General features: G+C 43.4%; 1 long non-coding RNA gene across 2 annotated transcripts in view; it reads left to right on the forward strand.

Moving 5' to 3' along the window:
* Positions 1-2,252: 2,252 nt before the first annotated feature.
* The window catches only part of Gm40079, a 47,213-nt gene continuing 21,944 nt past the window's right edge, over positions 2,253-27,521 (forward strand). For both annotated transcript variants that reach the window (XR_867395.2, XR_867394.2), the window contains exons 1-2: positions 2,253-2,484; positions 2,589-2,656. This is a non-coding gene — a long non-coding RNA (predicted gene, 40079). The remainder of the gene's footprint in view (positions 2,485-2,588; positions 2,657-27,521) is intronic.

Consider the following 27,521-nt stretch of genomic DNA (forward strand, 5'->3'; position numbering starts at 1 on the left):
GTGAGTGCATATCATGTGTGTTCTTTTGTGATTGGATTACCTCACTCAGGATGATATCCTCCAAATCCATCCATTTGCCTAAGAACTTCATAAATTCATTCTTTTTAATAGCTGAGTAGTACTCCATTGTCTAAATGTACCACATTTTCTGTATCCATTCCTCTGTTGAGGGGCATCTGGGTTCTTTCCAGCTTCTAGCTATTATAAATAAGGCTGCTATGAACAGTCCTTCTTACCAGTTGGAACATCTTCTGGATATATGCCCAGGAGAGGTATTGCTGGATCCTCCGGTAGTACTATGTCCAATTTTCTGAGGAACCACCAGACTGATTTCCAGAGTGGTTGTACCAGCTTGCAATCTCACCAACAATGGAGGAGTGTTCCTCTTTCTCCACTTCCTCGCCAGCATCTGCTGTCACCTGAATTTTTAGCCATTCTGACTGGTGTGAGGCAGAAAGATTTTGCTGACAGGACCCTGACATAACTCTCTCTTGTGAGGATATGCCAATGTCTGGCAAATACAAAGTGGATGCTCACAGTCATCTATTGGATGGAACACAGGGCCCCTAATGGAGGAGCTAGAGAAAGTATCCAAGGAGCTAAAGGGGTCTGCAACCCTATATGAGGAACAACAATATGAACTAACCAGTACCCCGCCCCCAGACCTTTTGTCTCTAGTTACATATGTAGCAGAGGATGGCCTACTCGGACATCAGTGGGAGGAGAGGCCCTTGGTATTGCAAAGATCATATATATGCCCCAGTACAGGGGAATGCCAGGGCCAGGAAGCCAGAGTGGGTGGGTTGGGGAGCAGGGCGTGGTGGTGGGGGGAGGTATAGGGGGCTTTGGGGATAGCATTTGAAATGTAAATGAAGACAATATCTAATAAAAATGCAAAAAAAAGACAATGCCCCAGATGACGGGTCGTTAAGAATTGGGTGAGACCTGGGCCTGAGAGCTCTTATCATACATGAGAACCTAGAGCCGAACTCCCAAGCTGAGCGAGGGCCAGGAAGATAACCACCTTCACACAAAGCAGAGTGGTCTTCCTTCTGTGCCCGCATTGTTTGTTATATGTGCAGTTCTTTCCCCTACAATGTGGGGTGCTCTCTGTCTATGGTCAGAGCAAGGGAGAATCCAGGTTCTTAATAACTGACCTGCCATTATTTCCAGAGAGAAACTCAATGTGAGTATAAATAACTTGGCCAAGTCTACAAAGGCAAAGGCACATATATCAGAAGATACCCAGAGACACAGAACTGTAATTGTACTTGGGCCTAAATAGAAAGCTCAGAGGAAACTGGACGTTTTAAAAATTATCATTGAGCAAAAACCGTATCCTCCCTACTCGCCTGTTCTACACAGTATCGCACTCTCCAAGTTACCAGAACACCATCAGGCAAGGCCAGAAACACAGGCAAGTCTGCCTAGAATTTTCTCGAGTGCAGCCTGAGTTATGAAAAAGTTGTTAAACTCCGTGTCAGGTGGTAAAGCTTTAGTTAACACAAAGCCAAGTGTTGCAATCAAAAGGCCGTTTCTTCGTGAACTCAGACACGGCAGAGCCGTAATTATAGGGACTGTTACTCTGGGATCACTTCGGCGGGTCTGGTTGGAGCCCTCTGAAAAAGTCTTGATAGAGCCTGCTTCGAGGGATAGTACACACAGATTCATTTTAAAGCCGCAATACTTTCCAAACAATGCCACTTTGTGTGCCCCCTGCACACAAAGTGAGCCAGGCAGAAGCCAGGGGTTTATGCTCTCACAAAAAGCTAATACCAACTTGAAGGAGCCTTTCAGATACTCTCAGGTGGTTTGGATTTTCGAGACCTTATTGTAGGTTAGAGGAATAGGCGATGGAACAACCCCAGAGGACGAGCTAATAGCTGGACAGAAAATCCTCTTGACGTTGAGACTTGATTTTTCACGTACAGAGACGCTACGGGTCCTTCCCGAGACCTGCCTCGGTTCTCCAGAGGCGTGTGTACAAAGCTGAGCACTGTTGTCCTAGATCCCCTGAGCAGGGGCAGCGCGGCAGGGGCGTGCACCCCATCACCTCATTCACACTTGAGCTCAGTTGCGATGAGCACATTTGTTTGTCCTCATTAAGACAGAGTTGCAGGCGCTAACTGACATGCGGAGGCAGCGGGCTGGGCCAGGGCCAGAGCCAGGGCCAGGGCCAGCGAGCCCAGCAGAAGCGAGCAGAGGCGTGTCTCCAGAGCCTGCCCCTGAACAGAGCTCTGGCCCTGACAAGCTGGAAGCCTGGGGAACCCAGATGTTTCTCTGAGGTCCTGGGTAACTCATCAATAGCAAGAGGCATTTAGGTAGAGGTTTCCCAGCTGTGATTCCAACGCCCACATCGTACCCTAGTTCCCTTCCCCAGTCCCCAAGGACAGGAAGAAGGACCAATAAGGGCAGTGCCTGGTTCCATTTCAACCATGGCTTCTCTGATTGACTCCTTATTACACCAAATGACAGCTTTTAAAGGTGATAAAACCTGTAAGGGGTGGTGGTGGTGGGTGGGGGCTTCCCGTTCTTCACTAAGAATAAAGCAAAGTAAAATTATAGCGCAGAATTTGCTCTCTTCACAGCCGAGCACTGCAAAGCTCACACGAGGGCCACTAGCCTGGGTCTACCACCCCAACTTCTTTGCCTGGAGGTGAGTGACTTTGGGTCTGTTTCTTAACTCAGACTATGCCTCAGTTTCTCCATCTGGAACACGGGAGAAGTAAGGGCAAGGATCTTGAGGGATTGCTTTGAGGACTCAGAAAGGAGATAAGAGTCCCTAAGAAGAGTGCCTGTCTCGCCTCGGAAACAAGGGCTTCTTATTGGCTCAGTGTAACAGCCAGCTTTGAGGCAGCATCGTTAATAAAGCCACGAGAGGGCGGGCAGAAGAGCTTGCTAGTTCTGTGTGAAGGTGCTTGGAGAGCAATCAGATTTGCTGAAAGTGCCTTTTTAAACAGTGCTGCGCACTTCTGATTCACATTTGGGAAGAAAAGCAGAACAGAAGGTGATAAATTCCTTTATGGGAGAGCTTGGCAGAAAAGGCAGATGGAACTCTAAAGTTAATTGGTGGCTGGGACGTGGAACTCCTGGGTGGAGGAGCCAGGGTGAACACACTCCCTCTCTCACTCTGGTTTATGGTGATTGCTTCATTAGGGATGCTGAAAAGCCCTTCTTGGGCAGCCGCTGCTCCTGTCTCTGCCCAGACAAGGGTGATGTCAGCGTATAGTTTATAGAGTTCTGCAATCCTCCAGCGGATTCCGGGAGCTTGTAGAGCTGTCTCCGGGCTGCTTGCCAGCGTTCGGAAAAAGGAATCCCACTAGAATCTTCTGTACCCCAGCTTGCTTGTCTCTGTCGTGGCGTCTGTTGTTGCTGTTCGCAATACAAGCACCAGGTGTGAGATGTCCCCTTAGCGGTTCTTCAACTGGGGCTCATCTTTTGAGCTTTCCTGGCTCGGATCTCCGAGATCCCTGCTTGGTTTCTTCCTCCTCAGATTCCCAGGGGATGTAGAATGAGACAACACAGCAGGGATTTGCTGGCCTTAAGATGCAAAATTTAAGCATAAAAAGTATCCTTTATTATTTTTTTTAAATGCGCCCATGAAGACAGACACAGATTCCTGCCAAGTAAGCTTGAACTCAGGGCTTCTTAATTTGTCATCGGTCCTGGGATGCTCTTTTGAGCCTAGTCATGGATTTTTAAAATTGCATTTCACTTAAAAAAAATTCATTTTTATTCATGTGTGAATGCATGTGTGTGTGTGCCATGTGTTAACAGGTACCCCAGGAGTTCGGAAGATGGTGGTAGGTCCATTGGGACTGGAGTTACATGCAGTTGTGCTCCCCAGTGTGGGTGTAGGGAACTAAGCTCAGGTCCTCTGGAAGAACAGAGGACCTTTCAACAACTGAGCCATCTCACCTCATGCTTCACTCCTGTTCATACATAAAAAGAAAGAAAAATTGAGCTGAGCGTGGTGGCACACACCTGGAGACAGACAGGCAGAGCTCTGTGAGGTCAAGGCCAGCCTGTTCTACATAGAGAGTTTCTGGAGAGCTGGAGCTACATCGAAAAGGAAAAGCTGGGGCTGGAGAGATGGCTCAGCGGCTAAGAGCATTTACTGCTTTACCAAAGGTCCTGAGTTCAATTCCCAGCAACCACATGGTGGCTCACAACCATCTGTAATGGAATATGGTGACCTCTTCTGGTGTGTCTGAAGACAGAAACAGTGTACTCACATATATAAAATAAATACATCCTAAAAAAAAAAAAAAAAAAAAAAAGAAAGAAAAGAAAAAGGGAAAAATAAGGAAATTTGGATCTAGGACATTCCTAAAACTTCTAATTTTTATTTATCTATATACACATTTTAAGAATTTCATATACAAGTACAATGAATTTTTATCATATTTGCCCCTTGTCCTCCAACTTTTCCCATACACCCTAGCCCCCTTTCAAATTCATGTCCTCTTCTATAATTATCTTTCATACATAAACATTAAGTCCAATTGGAGTTGCCTATATGCACATAGGTTGGGGCTAGCCACTGGGAAGTGAGCAATCTTTTTTGGAGGGGCTCATCCTTGAAGAAAACTGACACCCCCTCCCCCAGGAGCCCTCAATTGCCTATAGCTGAGGCCTTGTGAACCCTTCCCCATCCATGCTAGAATGTTGACTGCTATGGCCTTGTGCTGGTCACCATACCTGTTGACAGTTCATGGAAGCAACATTCCTGTCAAATGAGAAGACTGTTTCATAGAAGTCCTCCATGGCTCTGGCCCTTGTAACTTTTCCATCTCCTCTTCCATGGTGTTCCATGAGTCTTGGGATATTGGAGTTGTGTTATAGATATCCTATTTAGGGGAGGAGTTATCCTCTGCATATTAACTAGCTGTGGCTTTCTGTAGTAGCCTTCATCTGCTGCAAAAGGGGATGCTTTGATGAGGGGCAAGAGGTGCACTTACAGGGTATGAGGGTAAACATTGGGAAGATGGTTGGGTGCTATATCCACTTAGCAAGACTATGATAGCAGTAGTAAGTTCTCCTCTAGGACATGTGTGCGGTCTCTCCAGTCACAGATTCGTGTCCATGTTCTTGAGACCCCTCAAAATGATACAGGCTATTGCCATTGCTCTTGGTTGGCTGCCAGGCTTGGGGGTAAGATCTTATTGCCGATGACAACACACTCTTTGCTCACCAGACTTCAAGAAATCAAACTGGTACTGACCTAGAAGCTCTCATAGTGTCAGAAGTGCTGTGCAGCGTTCCAAGGGAGAAAACTTAGCCAGGGTCCTACCCAGCTATAAAATATGTGAAACGGCAATAAAGCAATTAGCAGTTTGATCCCAGTAGTGTAATGGTGGTACTAATATCTTCGGGGTAATCAACAGCTGTCTGTTTGCCCTTAAGACCCACTTTGTAGAAGGGAACTCATGTCTGGGAGTGGAAACCTATTCCTAAAGCTTTTTAGCATGCAGACGCTGTGTCTTCTGAACGGCCTTTTACCCTGAAGCTGCACTATCTCATGGCTGTGACTTAGTTTCAGATCATATGATCCTCCAGGATGTCTGGTGCAATGGGTTGTATAGAAGGGTGGTGTCAAATCACAGGATCCACATGCAGATGGACTGGTAAATGACCCGGGAACTTGCAGAAGTAGTGCACGCCCATGAGTGGCAACTTCTGCATAGCTGTCGGCAGGCTAGCAGACTCTAAGTCACATCCCAGTTGGAGAGAAATTTAAGCATAATACTGGTCATGAAGGTTTGTGGTTATTTGCCTAAAAGAGGATGGATTTAATTCTTAGAAAAGCTGTCCCCCATTCTATGAACAAGAGAAGGTGCATTAGGCCTGCTCCAAGAACTTGATAATTCTCCACACAGGGCATGTGGAGAGACCAGAAGAGTCCATCGGTGAGAGTCAGCCTGGGAGAGGGCAGCTGTCCAGTGTCATGCTTTGTATTCTCCCCAAACGTTTGCTTTTTAAACAGGAGCCATTTATTTGTGCGATGGTGTTGTTATTCCACCTTAAAACACAAACGTCCTCAGAAAGGTCAGGCAGTGTTCTTCCTGCCTGATTGATGATCTTTCCCTCCTACAGTGGATTTTGCCAAAGATTGATTTAAAGGAGCTGACCTCTTCAAAAGACAAATCTCAGACTGTTTCATCAGCATGAAATTTAAATCATGAAGATCATATATTGTATGTTTCCATTTCTGTGAAATGTTGGACAAGCAGATTAATCTGTACAGGTCCAGAGTAGGTTAGGGGTAGGTTGGCTGGAATGGACAGTATTATTAATCGGGGGATAGAACTTCTTTTAGAAAGAAAATACTCTAAAGTTAGATTGCTCAGAGGGCTTCCCAATAAAAACACACAGTAAAAACATTTGCCCGCACCCTTTTAATGGTCAGTTGTGTAGCTCACGAAGCACATCTCACTGAGTGCACTTAAAAATACTTAGGATGTGCTCTGTGCACACTAAACAACACAAGCAGAAATTCATTTCCACTAACCCCAGTTGTGTTTGTTTGCTAGAAGCCTGGTGAGCATAATGTTCTTCAAACAACTTAACACTCAACCAGCAAAAACGATGGGGGTTTTGTGGCAAAAAAGATTTAGCTCCTCCTTTGAGGAAACCACAATCAAGGAGGGGCAGAAAGATACTGGGCTGGGGAGATGACTCAGTAGGAAAAGTGCTTACTGCAGAAGCACGGGGACCCGAGTTTGATCCCCAACAGCCACAGAAATGCCAGTGCTGTGGTAGTGTGCACCTACAATCCCAGTGCACAGAGGACGAGGAAAATCCCTGAGGTTTGCTGGCAAGCTCGACCAGACCAATCAGGCTCAACCTGCTTGAGCAACCCTGTCTCCAAAAAAAAAAAGGTGTAGGGTGGGAAACAATTAAAGAAAACACCTGACATTTGTGAGCACACACACACTTGGCACATAAGAACATGTGAGAGAGAGAGACAGACAGAGAGAGAGAGAGAGAGAGAGAGAGAGAGAGAGAGAGAGAGAGAGAATAGAGAGACAGAGATTAGTGCCTTGGTGGGCAGAGGGAATGTGAGATTCTGAGATGGTTTCTTGGCGAAGTCAGCATGAGCTTTGACTTGGAAAGCATTAGATTTAAGTACAGGGTATTAGGAGAGCAAGCAGAGCCGAGCAGCCTCCGACCCTTGCAAGCTGGCTGTGGCTTTCTTGGAAGGAGGCTTCAGCCCAGGTGAGATTCTCAGTCTTGCCAGGGAGAGCAGTCCTAGGGAGAGAGGCTACCTGAGCTGCTGCCTCAGCCACCGTTCTTCAGGAGAGTACGTAATTTGGAAGAAGTGAAAGAGAAAAATAAAGAAATCGTTAAAGGGTGAGACCTCCATTGTCCTTCTCTACCTCTTCAGCCTCCCCCCTCAGGATCAGACGCTCCTGTATGCCATTAGGATCAGTTCCCACAAGCATGACGTGAAGCCCACAGAGATGGATACAAGGCCCTCTTCCCACTGAGGGAAGTGCTCCGAGAAACACCACTGATGTGGGCTTCTCACAGAGAATGTGGATGGAAACTCACAAAGGCCAGATGGCTGTCATAGGCCAGTGGTTCTCAACCTTCCTAATGCTGTGACCCTTTGATACAGTTCCTCATATTGTGGTGACCCCCAAATCATAAAATTATTTGGTTGCTACTTCATAACTGTGATTTTGCTACTGTTATGAATTGTAGTGAAAATATCCAATACACAGAATATCTGATAGAGGACCTCCAAAATAGTTAAGACCCACAGGTTGAGAACTGATATTCTAAAGTATTTATTTTTAACTGAGAGCTCTAAAGATCTGAGCTGGGGAGGTGGCTCCAGAAGCTAAAGTGCTCTCCACACAAGCATAAGGATCCGAGCTTGATCGTCAGCACCCATGTAAGAAGCCAGGCGTGATGGTGTGTACTTACACAGGTGGGTCCCGTGAGCTTACTGCCTAGCCATCTGTCTTAGTCAGGGTTTCTATTCCTGCACAAACATCATGACCAAGAAGCAAGTTGGGGAGGAAAGGGTTTATTCGGCTTATACTTCCATGCTGCTGTTCATCACCAAAGGAAGTCAGGACTGGAACTCAAGCAGGTCAGGGAGCAGGAGCTGATGCAGAGGCCATGGAGGGATGTTCTTTACTGGCTTGCCCTCCCCTGGCTTGCTCAGCCTGCTCTCTTATAGAACCCAAGACTACCAGCCCAGAGATGGTCCCACCCACAAGGGGCCTTTCCCCCTTGATCACTAATTGAGAAAATGCCTTAGAGTTCGATCTCATGAAGGCATTTCCTCAACTGAAGCTCCTTTCTCTGTGATAACCCCAGCTGTGTTAAGTTGACACAAAACTAGCCAGTACAATTGACCCCTTGTCAACTTGACACACAAACACATCACTAGTAAGCCTCAACCCTTACATTCTTATTCATCCCCAAGATCTAAATAACTTTAAAAGTCCCACAGTCTTTACATATTCTTAAAATTTCAATCTCTTTAAAATATCCATCTCTTTTAAAATCCAAAGTCTTTTTACAATTAAAAGTCTCTTAACTGTGGGCTCCACTAAAACAGTTTCTTCCTTCAAGAGGGAAAATATCAGGGCACAGTCACAATCAAAAGCAAAAGTCAATCTCCAACTGTCCAATGTCTGGGATCCAACTTACGATCTTCTGGGCTCCTCCAAGGGCTTGGGTCACTTCTCCAGCCATGCCCTTTGTAGCACACGCGTCATCCTCTAGGCTCCAGATGCCTGTACTCCACTGCTGCTGCTGCTCTTGGTGGTCATCTCATGGTACTGGCATCTCCAAAACACTGCATGACCCCTTCAGTCCTGGGCCTTCAATTGCAACTGAGGCTGCACCTTCACCAATGGCCTTCCATGGCCTCTCACAGTGCCGAGCCTCAGCTGCTTTGCGTGACCCCTTCATGCCTTCAAAACCAGTACCACCTGGGTGACCCTTACATATTACCAAGTCCCGCTGCAGCAGGAGTACAACCTTGGCCATCTCTGGAACACAGCCTCTTTGTGCTTTCAGAAAACACTTCCCAGAAGATGTCACCTCAATGATGCTGGTCTCTTCTTAATCACCGCTAATTTCTTAGCTCCAGCTAACCAGCATCAATAGTCCCAGTAATGCAAAGTTTTTGCTTTAGTAGTTCTGGTATCTTGTTAATCACAGCTGATTCTTCAGCCCCAGCTAACCAGAACTACAGAATCTTCACAATCAAAACAGCAATGGCTCTGAAAAGAGTCTTTAATTTTCCCTCTGAAATTTCACAAACCAGACCTCCATCTTCTGCACTGTTCTCAACATTATCTTCCAAGCTCCTACACAACATCTGACAGAGCTCTTAACAACGGATGGATCTTCAAGCCCAAAGTTCCAAAGTCCTTCCACAGTCCTCCCCAAAACATGGTCATGTTGTCACAGGAATACCCCACTCTGCTGGTACCAATTTGTCTTAGTCAGGGTTTCTATTCCTGCACAAACATCATGACCAAGAAGCAAGTTGGGGAGGAAAGGGTTTATTCGGCTTATACTTCCATGCTGCTGTTCATCACCAAAGGAAGTCAGGACTGGAACTCAAGCAGGTCAGGGAGCAGGAGCTGATGCAGAGGCCATGGAGGGATGTTCTTTACTGGCTTGCCCTCCCCTGGCTTGCTCAGCCTGCTCTCTTATAGAACCAAGACTACCAGCCCAGAGATGGTCCCACCCACAAGGGGCCTTTCCCCCTTGATCACTAATTGAGAAAATGCCTTAGAGTTCGATCTCATGGAGGCATTTCCTCAACTGAAGCTCCTTTCTCTGTGATAATTCCAGCTGTGTCAAGTTGACACAAAACTAGCCAGTACACCATCTGTAGACTGCTAGGTGAGCTATAGATCCCATGAGTCACGTGTCTCAAAACCAAGGCTAAGGGCTGGGAAGACATCTCAGCGAGTAAGAATTCTTGCTGCCCTTGCAGAGGACCCAGGTTCCATTCCCGTCACGTATGTGGTGTCTGTAACTCCAGTTTCAGGGATTCTGATGCTGTTTTCTGGCCTGTGTGGGTATCAGATATGGATACAGTACACTCAGGCAAGCAAACAAACAAGAACCTATTTCTAATCTCTTTTTGTGTGTGTGTCCTTAAATGGGGCCTTGCACCTGCCAGCAAGTGTAATGACCTGAGTTTACTCTCAGAGCGCACATTGTGAGAGCAGAGAACAGACTCCCACAAGTCCACACACACATCTAACACACACCACAAACAAAAACAAACAAGGTAGTGGCTCTTGAGTGACAGGCCAAGGCCTCATGTAAACTAACAGGCCGGTACCTAACATTAGTTTCCAAGTAACTCCCCCCCAACAAAAACCTGAGCCTAGCTCCAGTCTCACTCCCGACAAGACCTGTGTCTCCAGCTTATTACCCCATCCATCTGCATCCCCAGGTTACAAGCCCAGCCCCTGCCTAACAACCACCAATACAGAAGGAAATAGAAATCAAGTTTACAGGTTGATTCCCAACACCAGCCAACTATGTTAAAGGCATAGTAAGTAGCTTTCCAATTAGATGCTTGCACACTCCCCACCCCCACCTGCTACTTCCTATAAAGCCTTGCCCCATAGATATTTGGAGCTCCTCATCAACAAAATCATCCTGAGTGACAGCTGTGTGCTGAGGGGCCTGAGCTAGCTCAAATAAAATAAAAAGGCCCTACTGTGATTACATTGGATAGGCTCCTGTCTGTTTTTTGGGGGGGATCACTAATATTTCCCTGACATTACACTGAGGAATGACACCAAGATTGACCCCTGACCTGCATAGGCACATGCATACCAACAAATGCACATAGACTCCCAAAGAAGTTTGGCTTGATTGAATAATTTTATTAGGAAAGAATAGAGAGTGAGCCAAATAGTTAACCTAATCAAAATGCATATGAGCTAACACAGAGAGCTATGGAATAATTTTGCTATTAACTTTTGATCCCCTACTGAGGATTTGATGTAATTCTTAGTCACCTCTCACTAAGGTCCCTGTCTCAGTGCTGTCCTCTCAGATTTTTTTTTCTCTCCTCTGGTGTTAGTAAGAATTCTCTAAGGCTGCCTGCCATCCTGCATCCAGGCTGGGTCACAGGACTGGCTATTTGCTTGCATGAGCCTTTACCCATTTTCTTTCCGCATCTGCACTTGCCCAAAGTGCTTGCATGAAGAACCCTGTTTCTATTCTGGACCACAGAAGTGCATGTGGGGAGCAGGTGGGTATCCCCTTTGTCCATATGCACAGCACAAGTGCCTACAGCAGCCACCTGCAACACAGCGGAGTCTCTTCCTTCAACTGATTCTTTGCTCTCTGTTCAGATGTTCTTTTAAGCCCTTAGGGGAGGCAAGAGGGTGTGTAGAGTGGCTAGTTTCTTTATTAAACCTTCTTATTCTTCCCAAAAGAGAAGGCTAATATAAACACCTGAGTTTGCAGATGTTATCCTTAAGAACACCATGCAACTCCTGTGACACAGGGTCTCTCATCGGCTGGGAACCAGGATAGACCGGCTAGCAAGTGGGGTTCAGAGAGTTCTTGTCCCTGCATGCTCATCACTGAGATGACAGGCAGGTGCCTTTGAGCCCAGCATTTTTTTCTTCTTCTCATATAATACATCCCTACCAGTCTCCACACCCCGAATCTCTCCTTTCCCTCCGATTCACTGCTCCTCTGTTTCCTTTCTGAAAAGAGCAGGCCTCCCAGGGATATGAGCACTGAATCACAAGATGCAATACAACTAGGCATAAACCTTCATATCAAGGCTGGTTGAGGTAATTCAGTAGGAAGAAAAGGGTCCCACAAGCAAGCAAAATAGTCAGAGAACCCCTACTCCCAGTGTTAGGAGTCCAACAAGAATCCCAAAATAAGCAACCCTAGCATGTATGCAGAGGGCCTAGTGCAGACCCATGTGGTCTCTGTGACTGTCACTTAAGTCTCTGTGAGCCCTTATAAACCCTGCCTAGTTGATTCTGTGGGCCCTGTTCACCCGGCGTCCCTCTGGCTCCTAGAATCCTTCCTCCCCTTCTGGAGGTTCACCAAGCTCCACATAATGATTGGCTGTGGGTCTCTGCTAGAGGAAGCCTCTGATGATGGCTGGAGCTCAGCATTTTTAGGTGGGTCCTGGGGTTCAGACTACAGGTCCTCATGCTTGCCAAGTCAACCTATTTGTGCCAGCCTATCCCCTGCTTTTTGCAATGCTAGAGATAGAAACTAGGGCTTCACACTAGACAAAGCAAAGCCGTACTCCCAAGCTCTATTTAAGCCTTTGATGTGCGCCTTCTGCTCAGCTGCTCCTAGCATGGTGTGTGTGCTCTTGCAACCTTTATATTCTTTTGGTTCAGGATCAGACTTTCACTATGTTACTTAGGTCTTTAGATTCTTTTTTAAAATTACATTTATTCATTGTATGCTGTGTGTGTGTGTGTGTGTGTGTGTGTAGGGGGGGTGTCAGAGGACAACTTTTAGGAGTTAGCTTTCTCCATCATTCAGCTTTTGGAGATTGAATTCTGGCCCATTGAGACCAAAGATACTTGATCATGTCCAGTCTACAACTAGATGTCTGGGCATAGAAATCAGCATCTGAATACACAGTCACAAAACCACCCACAGCAACACCCAAGTAAGTTAACCTGGCAGAGTAACTACACCCAAATCTCTCTCTCTCTCTCTCTCTCTCTCTCTCTCTCTCTCTCTCACACACACACACACACACACACACACACACACACACACTTATTCTCCCTTCCTGTCTCCCTTTTCTACACCTGCCTGCTTTGGGGGGTTGTTCCATTTCAAGGAAAAGCAGAGAGTTCTAGGAAGGCCTATTGAACTCTCAGCCCACTCTTCTTTCTTTACCTTGATGTATCTGACCTCTATGTTCTCTTCATCATCTGGCACATGTTAAAGGAAGCACTCTAGCCACGGATACTCACATAGCCAATCACACAATAGCATCCCTGTGCATATCTGCTTTCCTAAACTCCTGAACCAAAAACTCCAGTATTTATTTATTTATTTATTTATTTATTTATTTATTTATTTATTTCAAGACAGGGTTTCTCTATGTAGCCCTGGCTGTCCTGGAACTCACTCGGTAGACCAGGCTGGACTTGAACTCAGAAATCCGCCTGCCTCTGCCTCCCAAGTGCTGGGATTAAAGGTGTGTGCCACCATTGCCCGGCCAGATTTTATATTTTTACAGAAAATAGATGTTATAAAATTACCTTGGTTTTTACTCTTGGTTTTGTACTGATTCATTAAGCCCTTTTTATTCCTCTTGAAACACTTCAAACAATTGCTAGAGAATTCATACCCCTTAGTATTTTAACTACCAACCAAATTAACAGACAAGAAATTCAAATAAGGTTTTGGGTTTTTTTTTTTTTCCCTATTGTTGGAGAATCAGACCTAGACCCTGGCACATGGTAGGCAAGCACTTGTCCCCTGAATGCTTGGCCCTAAACCAGATGTTTTCCAGCAACGTATTCTTATGAACCAATACAGATCCCAATTGTGAAGAACCCTGGACAGTTAAGCTCCTTAGCCGAATCAGTTTCATGATGATAAAAATCCTCTCACTCATCACTGGCCACATCAAATAGTTCTTTATTAACCCTGTTCTTCATCTTTCTTCTTAATTAATTGAAGGAAGAGACTCTTTTGAGTTGTAGCTGCTTGATCAAGAACACACTGGCTAACACAATTGACGGTGTCACTTCCTACAAGTCTCTCCCTCTGTGGCTCACCTGTGATTATTGACAAAAGCATCTTTTTTTTTTTTTTCAGTAGAAGTGGGGAAGGAGTTTGATAAGGGTCAGTAGATGGGGATAGGGGCACACAGGAACTCTGAGAACAGGTTTGGGGAAATATTTAAAACTATGAGACAGACTAGTTCTGGTGCCACACACTTGTCACCCCAGCACAGTGGAGTGACAGCTGGAGGGTCAGGAACTCTAAGTCATCCCAGCTACATAGAGACAGACCTTCACTGGAGTGGTAGAAAAAGAAGACACAGAGAAGCATGACAAATGCTTAGACACTGTGGTGGTTTGAATAGGAATGGCCCCACAGGCTCAAATATTTGAATGCTTGGTCATTAGGGAGTGGTTCTACTTGAGAGGGATTAGAAGGTGTGGCCTTGTTGGAGAAAATGTGTCATTTGGGGATGGGCTTTGGGGTTTCAGAAGCCCCAGCCAGGTCCCCTGGATCTCTCTCTTTCTGTTGATTACAGAGTCAGATGTAGAACTCTTAGCTACTTCTCCAGCACCGTGTCTGCCTGTGTGTCGCCATGTTCTCCACCATGATTGAGAATGGACTAAACCTCTGAAACTGTAAACAAGCCCCAGTTAAATCCTTTATAGAGTTGCTGTGGTCATGATGTCTCTTCACAGCAATAGAACACTGGCTAATGTAGACACTTTGGCCCAGTTGTGTATAAAGTTAAGTCTATGTGAAAAGGCTCCATGAGAGCCACCAGCCCCAAAGCCAAGCAAAATGTCTAATCCCACCCCCCAAAAATAATCCCTTACTAATGGAAAAAGACAATAAAAGCTAAAAGCTCTCGTGCAGCACTTATAATAGGAAGGGCTTGGCAACACATGTAATGCATTTCAATAATCGGGGAGGGAAGAGCCCATGTTTTTGTCCTAGTGGGTGGATTTATTTACTGTTAAATATTTCTGTACAGAATGTATGTACACTATAACTACGACTATATTTGAACCATTGGTGTAGGAGGTAGCAAGAAAACTGAAGAAGTCTTGTGAGAGTTAGGATATATGCATAGCTTTTTAAAAATTAGAGTGGTTATAGTGCTTCCCTAGCATTTGTTTCTAAAAGAAATTGTTACAGTTTAGGTCTTAAATGCATCCCTGTTCTAAAGGCTTGGTCACCAGTCTGTAGTGCATGTAGAAAGTGGGCCTAGCGAGAGGAAGTTAGGTCATTGGGAATATGTCTGTAAAGGGGATATTGGGACCCAAGCTCCTTATTCTCTCATTCATTTTTTACTTTCTCTTTTCATCCCTTCCTAGACTTCCTCTTTTCCCCCCTCTCCTTTCTGGTCACCACAGGGTAAGCAGTTTTCCTCCACAATATGTTCTGCCTCAACACAGGGTCAAAAAGCAATGACCAACTGCCCATGGACCAAAGCACCTGAAACCATGAGCCAAAATAAACCCTTTCTGCTTAGAATTCATTCATCTCAACTATTTTCTCACGGTGATAGTAAAGTGATTAGCATATGAATGAAAGAAAAATTGTTTTCCATGACCTGGCTATAAAGGAACCTTAGTATCTGTAGTTTCTACTCAACAGGTGTACATTTGTTTTTATAACAGATGAGAGACCATGAGATAAGCTGTGAATGACCTCAGGCTACCTGGTGAGTCAGTGTGGGAATCCCAGTGGTGGTGCTCCCTCATTGTCTTCTCCCACTGTTCATTGGTGTTCTGAAATGGCTGATCTCAGGAACGTCCACCCTAGCATTCCCCATCCCTAACCACTTCACATAGGGCTCACCATCAAAGACCCACACATTAACATCATCTGTTTCTTACATACTGTTGTGACCCCATTGCTTTGCTACTCTTGGTGGCAGGATTGCCATGACTTCCCTGAAAGCTGTCCAAGCCCCAACTGTATGGGGTATGGAAAGATTTTATAAGGTGCTTGCCTTAAAATTATCAACTAAGTCTATGATACTTAACTACTGACAGCTTCCTATTTATATATTTCATTTCAGTGATTTTTCACCTTGAGAATAGTCGGAGCCATTGGAGGAGGTTTGACTTTTGGTCTTTTCGGTATTCTGTCATGATCCCAAGCAGAGGCAATGAGATGCAGTCATTTGGTCATTAAGACAAATAGCTGAGGCTTTACAGTAGGTTGTGTTGCTAAACTATGCCATTCATTTACTTAGCTATGCTTAACGCCTTTCATCTTAAAAGTCTTTTCAAGTTACCGTGGGCTTATTGGCACATAACTCCATTGTTGCCATGGAACACCAGTCTGGTGAGCATGCAGATGGAGTTGATTTAGATCCTGAGTCAGGTGAAATTACACAAGGATGAGATGGGGTAGAAGGAAAATCGGAGAGGCAGCAGGCCATCCTCACTGACCTCGGTGTTGGCAAGGGTGGCCTTAGCCGCTTGCAGTACTCCTCAGGGTTTTAAAAGTGTTTCTTGAGAGGAACATAGCAATGCATGCAAAAAGCTGTTGAGGTCCCCTTGCATCCTTTACCATAGTCAAATTATAGTTTCTTACAATTTTTCACTGTTTTGTTTGTTTTACTTTAAAGCCAGCGACTCAGCCAGCCCCACAACACTCAGAGGAAGCTCCATTCTCAGACGCTCTAACATGCCCAAGATCATACGATCAGGGGTCAAGAGGACACAATATTTGTCCCAGCACCGGAGTAACTAGACTAGTGGCACAGGTTCCTTCCTGTCTGTCTGTGCTGGTGCCCTGAACAGACCTTGGGTGCAAACTCCGCAGCCAGTCCCACAACACCCAGAGGAAGGTCCACTCCCAGACACTCTAACATGTTCAGGATCCCAGGAGCTTGGTCACATCAGGATTTCAGAGTCCCAGAGGCAGCTTGACTTCCAGGAGCTTGGACACACCCAGAATCTCAAGATCCCAGGATCCCAGAATCCCAGGATCACAGAGACAGCTTGATTCTGAGGAGTTCTGACACAACCAGGATCACAGGAAGGACAGGCCCCAGTCAGTTATAGCCAGGACAGGTAGCACTAGAGATAACCAGATGATGGGAGGCAAGTGTAAGAACATAAGCAACAGAAATGAAGGTTACTTGGCATCATCAGAACCCAATTCTCTCACCATAGCAAGTCCTGGATATACCATCACACTGGAAAAGCAAGACTTATATCTAAAATTACTTCTCATGATGATGATAGAGAACTTTAAATAACTCCCTTAAAGAAATACAGAACTTCCAGGAGGTGGTGGCACACACTTTTAATCCCAGCACTTGGGAGGCAGAGGCAGGCAGATTTCTGAGTTTGAGGCCAGCCTGGTCTACAAAGTGAGATCCAGGACAGCCAGGGTTATACAGAGAAACCCTGTCTCGAAAAAAACAAAAAACAAAAAACAAAAAACAAAAACAAAAACAAACAAACAAAAGAAAAAGAAAAAAGAAAAAGAAATACAGAACACAGGTAAACAGCTAGAAGCCCTTAAAGAGGAAACACAAAAATACCTTAAAGAATTACAGGAAGAGCTGGGCAGTGATGGTGCAAGCCTTTAATCTCAGCACTTGGGAGGCAGAGGCAGGTGGATTTTGAGTTCGAGGCTAGCCCGCTCTACAGAATGAGTTCCAAGACAGCCAGGGCTATACAGAGAAACCCCGTCTTGAGAAACAAACAAACAAACAAACAAAAGAATTACAGGAAAACACAATCAAACAGGTGAAGGAAAGGAACAAAACTATCCAGGATCTAAAATGGAACTAGAAACAATAAAGAAATCACAAAGGGAGACAACCCTGGAGTTAGAAAACCTAAGAAAGAGATCAGGAGTCATAGATGCAAGCATTATCAACAGAATACAAGAGATAGAAGAGAGAATCTCAGGGGCAGAAGATACCTTAGAAAACATTGACACAACAGTCAAAGAAAACACAAAAAGCAAAAAAGCCAAATTTACACAATATCTTTCCATAAATCCAGCCCTACAAAGGATAATAGATGGAAAACACCAACACAAGGAGTGAAACTACACCCTAGAAAAAGCAAGAAAGTAATCTTTCAACAAACCCACACAAACATAATTCCACCTCTAACAACAAAAATAACAGGAAGTAACAATCACTTTTCCTTAATATCTCTTAATATGAAAATTAATATTACCAACCTAATGGATTGAAATTAAAAAATATGAATAATAAGAAATTTGTTGGCTGTCATCCAGTGGTCTCTCTAATTTGGTAATTGGAGAAATAGGTCCAATATTGTACAATCCATATATACTTTCTGCTTGTTTGTACATTACCATTTCTTGCTGTGTATCACATAATGGTCTTGAAATCACGCTTATCCTATCTCAGCCTCTCTATTAGTAGAATTGTTTATTTGATGTTTTTACACTATGCTATGGTTTTCAGAACAGCTTACATATTTCAAAATTATTTATATAGCCAATTAGACAATTAATTTGGGAGGTGGCTGGTAAGAGAACAACAAAGAGTGAGACTGAATGTTTTGCTTGATATTTATAATTATTGTATCAATTTTGAAGAAGAGGACTTTATAAGTTACTCTTTTTCTGAGATGAATCCTGTTCAAAATCATTACAGCCAATGAACCAGAATCTTACCCTCACCTAACGTCACCCTCCAAGCAGAACCATTGTTCATTGAAACAGTTGGTGAATGACCTCATGGGTAGACCATCTCAATACACACACCATTTCTTAAATGAATGTCACCTGTTCCCTGTGGGCTAAGAATGATGACACTCACTCAAGTCAAATAGCTTTGACCATAGCAGGAAATCTGTATCCAAATAATCGTGCCTACAATTCATTCCTTGGTGCAGCAGAACTGTCAACTCTTAGCCTAGCTACTACGGAGGTAAAACCCTTTGGTGACATGAGGGACATTCAAGTACAGCCTTATTACAATGAACTCCAATGTCTCAAAATTGTTCTTATTTTGGGTTTGTACTACAGTAAGAGCCAAGATTTTAAGCTCTACTAAAAACAAAACAAACAACCAAACAAAAAGCTTTATTTATGTTCATTTAATAATATGTCCATCATTTTAAAGATTGGTATAAAATATATATTGTGTTGAACATAATAAAAATAAATAAAACCAGTGACTTTTCAACTACTCGGATAGTACATTGAGTTTCAAAGAGTATCATCTAAAACCAGCCAGTAGTAGTTATTTAAAAGATCAGTCATTGTTGCTTGTTTTTTAGTTTTTATTTCCTAGTTTGGTTTTTGAAATACGGTCTCAGTATGTAGCTGACCTTGAACTCGTGACCCTCCTGCATGCTGAGACTGCAGCATGTACCACCATACTCAGTGGAAAAACACAAATGTTGTTTTTCAATGGCTTGTTCAGAAATGAGTCTAATCAAACTTAAGGGACGTACCCATTTTGAGATTCTCTACCTTTTTTTGAAATAACTCTATTTTAGAGTTTGCTCTCCTTGCCTTTGTGTAAGACTCTCAGAAGATTAGATTGAAGAGAAGAAATATTCTCATTTGTTTTGAGGGTCTTCTTTGACCAAGGCTGTTTCTTGTACTTGCTATGTGGCAGAGGATGACTTTAAATTCCTGCTCCTCCTGTCCCTTCTGCTCCAACTTCTGCAATGCTGGGGTAACAGGCTTGCATTGCTATGTTCTTCTTTTTTTTTTTTTTTTTTATTTATTTATTTTTTTCTTTCCATTTTTTATTAGGTATTTAGCTCATTTACATTTCCAATGCTATACCAAAAGTCCCCCATACCCACCCACCCCCACTCCCCTACCCGCCCACTCCCCCTTTTTGGCCCTGGCGTTCCCCTGTTCTGGGGCATATAAAGTTTGTGTGTCCAATGGGCCTCTCTTTCCAGTGATGGCCGACTAGGCCATCTTTTGATACATATGCAGCTAGAGTCAAGAGCTCCGGGGTACTGGTTAGTTCATAATGTTGATCCACCTATAGGGTTGCAGATCCCTTTAGCTCCTTGGGTACTTTCTCTAGCTCCTCCATTGGGAGCCCTGTGATCCATCCATTAGCTGACTGTGGGCATCCACTTCTGTGTTTGCTAGGCCCCGGCACAGTCTCACAAGAGACAGCTACATCTGGGTCCTTTCGATAAAATCTTGCTAGTGTATGCAATGGTGTCAGCGTTTGGATGCTGATTATGGGGTGGATCCCTGGATAAGGCAGTCTCTACATGGTCCATCCTTTCATCTCAGCTCCAAACTTTGTCTCTGTAACTCCTTCCAAGGGTGTTTTGTTCCCACTTCTAAGGAGGGGCATAGTGTCCACACTTCAGTCTTCATTTTTCTTGAGTTTCATGTGTTTAGGAAATTGTATCTTATATCTTGAGTATCCTAGGTTTTGGGCTAATATCCACTTATCAGTGAGTACATATTGTGTGAGTTCCTTTGTGAATGTGTTACCTCACTCAGGATGATGCCCTCCAGGTCCATCCATTTGGCTAGGAATTTCATAAATTCATTCTTTTTAATAGCTGAGTAGTACTCCATTGTGTAGATGTACCACATTTTCTGTATCCATTCCTCTGTTGAGGGGCATCTGGGTTCTTTCCAGCTTCTGGCTATTATAAATAAGGCTGCTATGAACATAGTGGAGCATGTGTCCTTCTTACCAGTTGGGGCATCTTCTGGATATATGCCCAGGAGAGGTATTGCTGGATCCTCCGGTAGTACTATGTCCAATTTTCTGAGGAACCGCCAGACGGATTTCCAGAGTGGTTGTACAAGCCTGCAATCCCACCAACAATGGAGGAGTGTTCCTCTTTCTCCACATCCTCGCCAGCATCTGCTGTCACCTGAATTTTTGATCTTAGACATTCTGACTGGTGTGAGGTGGAATCTCAGGGTTGTTTTGATTTGCATTTCCCTGATGATTAAGGATGTTGAACATTTTTTCAGGTGCTTCTCTGCCATTCGGTATTCCTCAGGTGAGAATTCTTTGTTCAGTTCTGAGCCCCATTTTTTAATGGGGTTGTTTGATTTTCTGAAGTCCACCTTCTTGAGTTCTTTATATATGTTGGATATTAGTCCCCTATCTGATTTAGGATAGATAAAGATCCTTTCCCAATCTGTTGGTGGTCTCTTTGTCTTATTGACAGTGTCTTTTGCCTTGCAGAAACTTTGGAGTTTCATTAGGTCCCATTTGTCAATTCTCGATCTTACAGCACAAGCCATTGCTGTTCTGTTCAGGAATTTTTCCCCTGTGCCCATATCTTCAAGGCTTTTCCCCACTTTCTCCTCTATAAGTTTCAGTGTCTCTGGTTTTATGTGAAGTTCTTTGATCCATTTAGATTTGACCTTAGTACAAGGAGATAAGTATGGATCGATTTGCATTCTTCTACATGATAACAACCAGTTGTGCCAGCACCATTTGTTGAAAATGCTGTCTTTCTTCCACTGGATGGTTTTAGCTCCCTTGTCGAAGATCAAGTGACCATAGGTGTGTGGGTTCATTTCTGGGTCTTCAATTCTATTCCATTGGTCTACTTGTCTGTCTCTATACCAGTACCATGCAGTTTTTACCACAATTGCTCTGTAGTAAAGCTTTAGGTCAGGCATGGTGATTCCACCAGAGGTTCTTTTATCCTTGAGAAGAGTTTTTGCTATCCTAGGTTTTTTGTTATTCCAGATGAATTTGCAAATTGCTCCTTCTAATTCGTTGAAGAATTGAGTTGGAATTTTGATGGGGATTGCATTGAATCTGTAGATTGCTTTTGGCAAGATAGCCATTTTTACAATATTGATCCTGCCAATCCATGAGCATGGGAGATCTTTCCATCTTCTGAGATCTTCTTTAATTTCTTTCTTCAGAGACTTGAAGTTTTTATCATACAGATCTTTCACTTCCTTAGTTAGAGTCACGCCGAGATATTTTATATTCTTTGTGACTATTGAGAAGGGTGTTGTTTCCCTAATTTCTTTCTCAGCCTGTTTATTCTTTGTGTAGAGAAAGGCCATTGACTTGTTTGAGTTAATTTTATATCCAGCTACTTCACCGAAGCTGTTTATCAGGTTTAGGAGTTCTCTGGTGGAATTTTTAGGGTCACTTATATATACTATCATATCATCTGCAAAAAGTGATATTTTGATTTCCTCCTTTCCAATTTGTATCCCCTTGATCTCCTTTTGTTGTCGAGTTGCTCTGGCTAATACTTCAAGTACTATGTTGAAAAGGTAGGGAGAAAGTGGGCAGCCTTGTCTAGTCCCTGATTTTAGTGGGATTGCTTCCAGCTTCTCTCCATTTACTTTGATGTTGGCTACTGGTTTGCTGTAGATTGCTTTTATCATGTTTAGGTATGGGCCTTGAATTCCTGATCTTTCCAGAACTTTTATCATGAATGGGTGTTGGATCTTGTCAAATGCTTTTTCTGCATCCAACGAGATGATCATGTGGTTTTTGTCTTTGAGTTTGTTTATATAGTGGATTACATTGATGGATTTTCGTATATTAAACCATCCCTGCATTCCTGGAATAAAACCTACTTGGTCAGGATGGATGATTGCTTTAATGTGTTCTTGGATTCGGTTAGCGAGAATTTTATTGAGGATTTTTGCATCGATATTCATAAGAGAAATTGGTCTGAAGTTCTCTATCTTTGTTGGATCTTTCTGTGGTTTAGGTATCAGAGTAATAGTGGCTTCATAAAATGAGTTGGGTAGAGTACTTTCTACTTCTATCTTGTGAAAAAGTTTGTGCAGAACTGGAATTAGATCTTCTTTGAAGGTCTGATAGAACTCTGCACTAAACCCGTCTGGTCCTGGGCTTTTTTTGGCTGGGAGACTATTTATAACTGCTTCTATTTCTTTAGGGGATATGGGACTGTTTAGAAGGTCAACTTGATCCTGATTCAACTTTGGTACCTGGTATCTGTCCAGAAATTTGTCCATTTCGTCCAGGTTTTCCAGTTTTGTTGAGTATAGCCTTTTGTAGAAGGATCTGATGGTGTTTTGGATTTCTTCAGGATCTGTTGTTATGTCTCCCTTTTCAGTTCTGATTTTGTTAATTAGGATTTTGTCTCTGTGCCCTCTAGTGAGTCTAGCTAAGGGTTTATCTATCTTGTTGATTTTCTCAAAGAACCAACTCCTCGTTTGGTTAATTCTTTGAATAGTTCTTCTTGTTTCCACTTGGTTGATTTCACCCCTGAGTTTGATTATTTCCTGCCGTCTACTCCTCTTGGGTGAATTTGCTTCCTTTTTTTCTAGAGCTTTTAGATGTGTTGTCAAGCTGCTAGTATGTGCTCTCTCCCGTTTCTTCATGGAGGCACTCAGAGCTATGAGTTTCCCTCTTAGAAATGCTTTCATTGTGTCCCAAAGGTTTGGGTACGTTGTGGCTTCATTTTCATTAAACTCTAAAAAGCCTTTAATTTCTTTCTTTATTCCTTCCTTGACCAAGGTATCATTGAGAAGAGTGTTGTTCAGTTTCCACGTGAGTGTTGGCTTTCTGTTATTTTTTTTTTTGTTATTGAAGATCAGCCTTAGTGCATGGTGATCTGATAGGATACATGGGACAATTTCAATATTTTTGAATCTGTTGAGGCCTGTTTTGTGACCTATTATGTGGTCAATTTTGGAGAAGGTACCATGAGGTGCTGAGAAGAAGGTATATCCTTTTGTTTTAGGATAAAATGTTCTGTAGATATCTGTCAGATCCATTTGTTTCATCACTTCTGTTAGTTTCAGTGTGTCCCTGTTTAGTTTCTGTTTCCATGATCTGTCCATTGGTGAAAGTGGTGTGTTGAAGTCTCCCACTGTTATTGTGTGATGCAATGTGTGCTTTGAGCTTTACTAAAGTTTCTTTAATGAATGTGGCTGCCCTTGTATTTGGCGCATAGATATTCAGAATTGAGAGTTCCTCTTGGAGGATTTTACCTTTGATGAGAACAAAGTGCCCCTCCTTGTCTTTTTTGATGACTTTGGGTTGGAAGTCAATCTTATCAGATATTAGGATGGCTACTCCAGCTTGTTTCTTCATACCATTTGCTTGGAAAATTGTTTTCCAGCCTTTTATTCTGAGGTAGTGTCTATCTTTTTCTCTGAGATGTGTCTCCTGTAAACAGCAAAATGTTGGGTCTTGTTTGTGTAGCCAGTTTGTTAGTCTATGTCTTTTTATTGGGGAGTTGAGACCATTGATGTTAAGAGATATTAAGGAAAAGTAATTGTTGCTTCCTGTTATTTTTGTTGTTAAAGTTGGCATTCTGTTCTTGTGGCTGTCTTCTTTTAGGTTTGTTGAGGGATTACCTTCTTGTTTTTTCTAGGGCATTGTTCCCGTTCTTGTATTGGTTTTTTTCTGTTATTAACCTTTGAAGGGCTGGATTCGTGGAGAGATAATGTGTGAATTTGGTTTTGTCGTGGAATACTTTGGTTTCTCCATCTATGGTAATTGAGAGTTTGGCTGGGTATAGTAGCCTGGGCTGGAATTTGTGTTCTCTTAGTGTCTGTATAACATCTGTCCAGGCTCTTCTGGCTTTCATAGTCTCTGGTGAAAAATCTGGTGTAATTCTGATAGGCTTGCCTTTGTATGTTACTTGACCTTTTTCCCTTACCGCTTTTAGTATTCTATCTTTATTTAGTGCATTTGTTGTTCTGATTATTATGTGTCGGGAGGAATTTCTTTTCTGGTCCAGTCTATTTGGAGTTCTGTAGGCTTCTTGTATGTTCATAGGTATCTCTTTCTTTATATTTGGGAAGTTTTCTTCAATAATTTTGTTGAAGATGTTTGCTGGTCCTTTGAGTTGAAAATCTTCATTCTCATCCACTCCTATTATCCGTAGGTTTGGTCTTCTCATTGTGTCCTGGATTTCCTGGATATTTTGAGTTAGGATCTTTTTGCAGCTGTCCGGTTCTCTGGCGCACCCTCTAACCTGTTCAGACTAATTTCCTAAGTTCTGCTGAGTCCCGGAACCAAGATGGCGACCGCTGCTGCTGAGGCTGAGGCCGCCTCCCCGCTATGTTCTTCTTAAGAACACTTTCAAACTTTAAAACATTGCTATCCATGCGTTGCTACGTTCCTCTTAAGACATCCTTTTAGAATTTAGATGACAAGTATTTTGAAAAGAGTGGTTTAAAGGCTAATGGTTTGCTCAGTGGTAGAAAGAAGGCTTCCTAGTACACCTAAAGCCTTGAGTTCAATACCCTGTACCCACCTCCCAGAGGAATAGGTGTAGCAGTTTGAATAAGATTTACTCCCTTTATGCTCATAGGTCTGAATGCTTAGGGAATGGCCTTGTTAATGTACGCATGACTTTGTTGAAGGAAGTATGTCACTGGATGTGGACTTTGAAGATTCAGATGCTCAGGCCAGCCCCCCACCCCCACCCCTTCCTGATGCCTGCCAATTAGAATGTAGAATTCTCAGCTCCTTCTCCAGCTCCATGTCTGCCTGCATGCTGCCATGCTTTCTGTCATGTTAATAATGGATTGTACCTCTGAACTTGCAATGTAAACCTAACTAAATGTTTCCCTATATAAAAATTGCTATGGTCCTGGCGTTTCTTCACAGCAATAGAAACCTTAAGAGAGTAGGCATTTTGAAGTAAAAATGACAGTTTAAGGGAGAGATGGCTTTGATTCCAAGCACCCACATGGTGGCTCACAACCATCTTTAACTCAACTTCCAGAGGACCTGAAGCCCTCTTCTGGCCTCTGTTGGCACCAACATGCAGTGCACAGATGTGCATTCAGGCAAAACACACAATTGCATTAAAGGGGGCAGGGTGCAGCATTAAAAGACCTTTCCTCACCTCAGTCCTCAATTTCCTCTCCTAGAAAGTGGAGGATCATGAGAGTTCCCACCTCGTGGATTTACTGTGGAGAGGTGGCAACCATGGCGACATGGTTGCTGTAGCCCAGTAAGTAATATCAACCATAACAAATTTCTGTGTGGTCCTACAAACATAAAAATATTTCTCTGTATTCTGAGAATTTTACAAAGACAAGGAGAACAAGATTTAGTGTTCTAGCTTTTAAAGAATGAAGGGAAGTTCAAAGCCTTGGTGGGAGAAAAAAGTACAGAAGTGTTAAAGAGAGCTGACAGCCAGGTCTGGTAGCACATGCCTGTCACCCCTGTGCAGGTGTGAAAACCTTTCTTTCTTCCTTTCTTCCTTCCTTCCTTCCTTCCTTCCTTGTTTTGTGAAAACCTTTCTTTCTTCCTTTCTTCCTTCCTTCCTTCCTTCCTTCCTTCCTTCCTTCCTTCCTTCCTTGTTTTGTTTTGTTTTTTTGAGATAGGGTTTCTCTGTATAGCCCTGGCTGTCCTGGAACTCACTTTGTAGACCAGGCTGGCCTCGAACTCAGAAATCTGCCTGCCTCTGCCTCCTGAGTGCTGGGATTAAAGGTGTGCGCCACCACACCTGGCTAAGACCTTGTTTCTTAAGACACACATAGCAATGCATGCCTGTAACCCCAGCATCTGGGAGGTGCAAGCAGAAGGACCAAAAATTTAAGGTCATTTTCTGCCACGCAACAAGTTCAAGGAACAGCCTTGACTAAATGAGACCCTTAAAACAAAAAAGATTTCTTCTATCTATTCTTCTGAGAATCTTACAAAGGCAAAGGGACAAGCCTTAAAATAAAAGGCCAGTATGATCTTTTCATAAAACGAAACCAAAACAAAAACAACTCACTTACTTTTATTCATTCAGGAAATTATTCTCAGAAGCCACTTGGTGAAGAGGCCTGAGCTCTTATTGATCTCGGGTTAACTTGAGGGAGGCTGTGACGAATTGAATAGCCACCAGTTAAATAGAAAGTATGAGTAAAAGAAGAAATTCTGACCTAAATACATCTTGAGGAATAAGATGGACACTAAAAAATTTTACACTTGGGAAGTGTAATTGTGTCATTTCTTCCTCTTTATCACTGACATAATGGCTAGTTAGGGCACTGGGGCCGAGACTCTCTGGTATGTGAGCATGCTGCTTGTATCTTGCATTTTCATGGATGTATGAAAACTTGGAATTACTAAAATGGCAAACTAATGAGTGTCTGAAGTCACCGTTTCATGCCATGACCATACCCACAATTTACAGGAATCTCTGGCCAGGAAGGGCTGGGTGGAGCTAAAGACCACAGTCTGAGGACAGCAAAGCCAAAGGCCAAAGACAGCTGTCCTGCTCCAAGCGGGGGAAGTTAGAGCCCGTGGTGAGCGAGGCAGAGCCCACAGTGTGGGAAAGCTGAACCACTGTCAGCCAAGTTCGGAATGTTAAGACAAAGGACAAGAGCAGGCCCAGGGGACAAGGTCATCGCACATCCAGGAACACAGGCACACCCTTCTCCAGAGGGCCAGTTTAATAAGCTTCCATTTGTATTTTAAAGATTTAAGCAGCAGGCGTCCTCCCAAGAGAGTGGTCACTTTCAAACTACACTACATTCATGTGTGGGTCATAAAATGTATGCTGAGTATCTACCAGCATTTATTAATGAGATAAAAAAAGCAAATAGAATAGAAAGTATCTATTGCCACAGAAGGGGTGGAGTGGTCTGCTTTGGTTATGGGTACATGTACTACAAAGCCCTCTGAAGTCCAGAACATATGGACATTCCCCCAGGAGCATTTCTGTCTCCTCCCTTTTAACTTGGTCCTTCTGGTGTCAAAACTCCCTCCTTAATATGTTATCAAAAGCACTGGGCCAAAAAGCAGAGCACAAGCCCAGCTGAAGTTTAGGGGTCAATCTAAGTTGAAGATAGTACTTCACTTCTGATCCTGATAGCTCATTCTCTGAACGTTTGCTCCCAAGACTGTGATGGTCATGGTAGAACCATCA

The sequence above is a fragment of the Mus musculus genome, chromosome 3 (genome assembly GCF_000001635.26).
Source record: "Mus musculus strain C57BL/6J chromosome 3, GRCm38.p6 C57BL/6J".
NCBI lineage: Eukaryota > Metazoa > Chordata > Mammalia > Rodentia > Muridae > Mus > Mus musculus.